Raw genomic sequence first — 2504 nt, forward strand, 5'->3', positions numbered from 1 at the left:
GAAAGAAAGAAAGAAAGAAAGAAAGAAAGAAAGAAAGAAAGAAAGAAAGAAAGAAAGAAAGAAAGAAAGGAAGGAAGGAAGGAAGGAAGGAAGGAAGGAAGGAAGGAAGGAAGGAAGAAAGAAAGAAAGAAAGAAAGAAAGAAAGAAAGAAAGAAAGAAAGAAAGAAAGAGAAAGAAAGAAAGAAATGAAATGAAATGAAAGCACCATGTGCTGGAGGAGACCACTTTCTCTACAGAAAGCAATGTGACTCTCCCCCCTCTATTTCACAGGTAGAGTCTCAGTTGCACAGCTGAGTGGGGCTTTGAGCCCAGCACAGGTGTATTCCAAAGCCTGTGTCTTTAACCATCAGGTGGAGGTGAATCCCATGCATTTTTTGGACTACTCTACAATATGCCTTATTTAAAGTGTGAGAAGTTCCATTTCTCACTGTGTCAAGGGAGACAGGACAGGTAAACACTACGAACATCAATTTATCAGGATGTTTTCAGCTGCAGGTAGTGATAGAGGGATGAAATTTGGATGAACAGTGAGGCCATCTTTTACTTCACTTTACAGGAACCCAGAGGTTGGCTGTTCCAGGACTTTTCAGATTACCAGCACCATTAAGAAATCAGCCCTCCTCTTTTGTTGAAGCCAGTGACATGCCATCCAGACGAAGAAGACTTGGAAACTTGGGGGCCACATGAGCCATGGCCATGGCTGCATCAGCAAACACCAGAAGCACCCAGGAGTCTGGGGTAATGCTGGAGGTATGTATTGCTGAAGGTTCAACCTCAACAAAAATCACTCTGGATACCTTGGGAAAGTTGGTATGAGGCAGTACCACTTAGAGAGGAACCAGAGCTTTTGTGAGCTGTCAACCGTGACACATTGTGGACCTTGGTCAGTAAGCAGACATGGGTAAATGCTGCAAAGAACAAGAGTGGAGCTGCCCCTATCACTGATGGTGTACCATCAGGCTACTACAAAGTTCTAGGAAAGGGAAAACTCCCAAAGCAGGGTGTCGTCCTGAAGGTCAAATCCTTCAGCAGAAGAGCTAAGGATAAGATTATGGGTGTGAGTGAGTCCTGTGTCCTTGTAGCTTGAACCACATGGTGTGAAATTCATTAAATGTTAACAATGGAAAAAAAAAGAGGAGGAGGAGAGTGGGCAGGAGGAGGGAGAGGAAGAATAGGAGGGGGAGGAGGAAGAGGGGCTTCAGTAGTATAAAACTCTCTCAGAATGTGTTCTCATTTATGGAGAAGTCTGATTTGGTATGAAAAAGCCTTCTTTTCACAAGCAGAGAAAAGCAGAACCTAGTGAAACCATGTGATAATCATGTGATAATCTCCTGATCGCAATCTCACCAACACCACAAAACCAAATACTAGAAACTTCCTACGTGCAAAGTATATTGTACTCAGTGAACAAACAGCAGTCATAATGGTTGTTTACTTTGGAAATTGACCCTCACCTTTTTCCCACTTAGAACTGTGTTATGCCAATGGCAAATCAGCCTCCCACCACTGACAAATGACCTATGTGCACTACTTGCATACAGGGGGTTTCAGTAGCTTAACACACACCTGTTCTCATTTATGGAAAAGTCTGCTTTGTTATGAAGCTGCCTTCTTTTATCAAGCAGAGAAAAAGGAGAACATAGAGAGCCTGGGTGATATTCTCCTGATGGCAGCCTCAACAAGTCCACAAATCCAAATGCCAGAAGCATCTTACTTGCAAAGTATATTGTACTCAGTGAACAAACATCAGCCCCAATGGTGGTGTGCTTAGGAGACACAGCCTCGATTTTTCCCATCAAGGCCTGTGTTATACCAAAGGTGAATGAGACCAAACACTGCCAAATGAACTGTGAGCACTGCTTGGATGCAGTGGGATTCAGTAGCTTAAAACCTACTCAAACACATTCTCAGATATGGAGAATTTGATTTGGTATGAAATTGCCTTCTTTTCACAAGCAGGGAAAAGCAGCCCCTAGAGAGCCAGGCAGATAATCTCCTGTGGTAATGCTCCCAACTTCACAAAACAGGAGGCTCAAAGCTTCCTACTTGCAAAGTATATTGTACTCTGTGAATGAACACCAGCCCCAATGATGGTTTGATTCAGAAAGCAAACCTTGCCTTTTTCCCACCTAGGCCTCTGGTTTACCAAGGACAAATGAGCCCCAACACTGTCAAATATCCCGTGTGCACTGCTTGTTTACCTGGGGCCTCAGTAGCTTAAACCCACACAGAACACTTTCTCATATATGGAGGTTTTGTGCAAAAAATGCCTTCTGTCACATGCAGAGAAAAGCAGAACCTACTGAGCCAGGGTGATAATTGCCTGATAGCAATCTCACAACTCCGCAAAACAAGAAGCTGGAAGCTTCTGACTTATGAAGTACATTGTCCTCAGTAAACACACATCAGCCCCAATGGTGGTTTGCTTTGGAAAGCAACCCTTGCTTCCCCCCCCTTAGAATTTTGTAATACCAAGGGCAACTGAACAGCAAGAGTGTCAAATG

General features: G+C 43.6%; 1 pseudogene; it reads left to right on the forward strand.

The window, feature by feature from the left end:
* The first annotated feature begins 653 nt into the window (after positions 1-653).
* LOC110258613 lies at positions 654-1087 on the forward strand (annotated as a pseudogene).
* The last annotated feature ends 1417 nt before the right edge of the window (positions 1088-2504 follow it).

This window comes from Sus scrofa, unplaced genomic scaffold (assembly GCF_000003025.6).
Source record: "Sus scrofa isolate TJ Tabasco breed Duroc unplaced genomic scaffold, Sscrofa11.1 Contig2529, whole genome shotgun sequence".
In the NCBI taxonomy this organism is placed as follows: Eukaryota; Metazoa; Chordata; class Mammalia; order Artiodactyla; family Suidae; genus Sus; species Sus scrofa.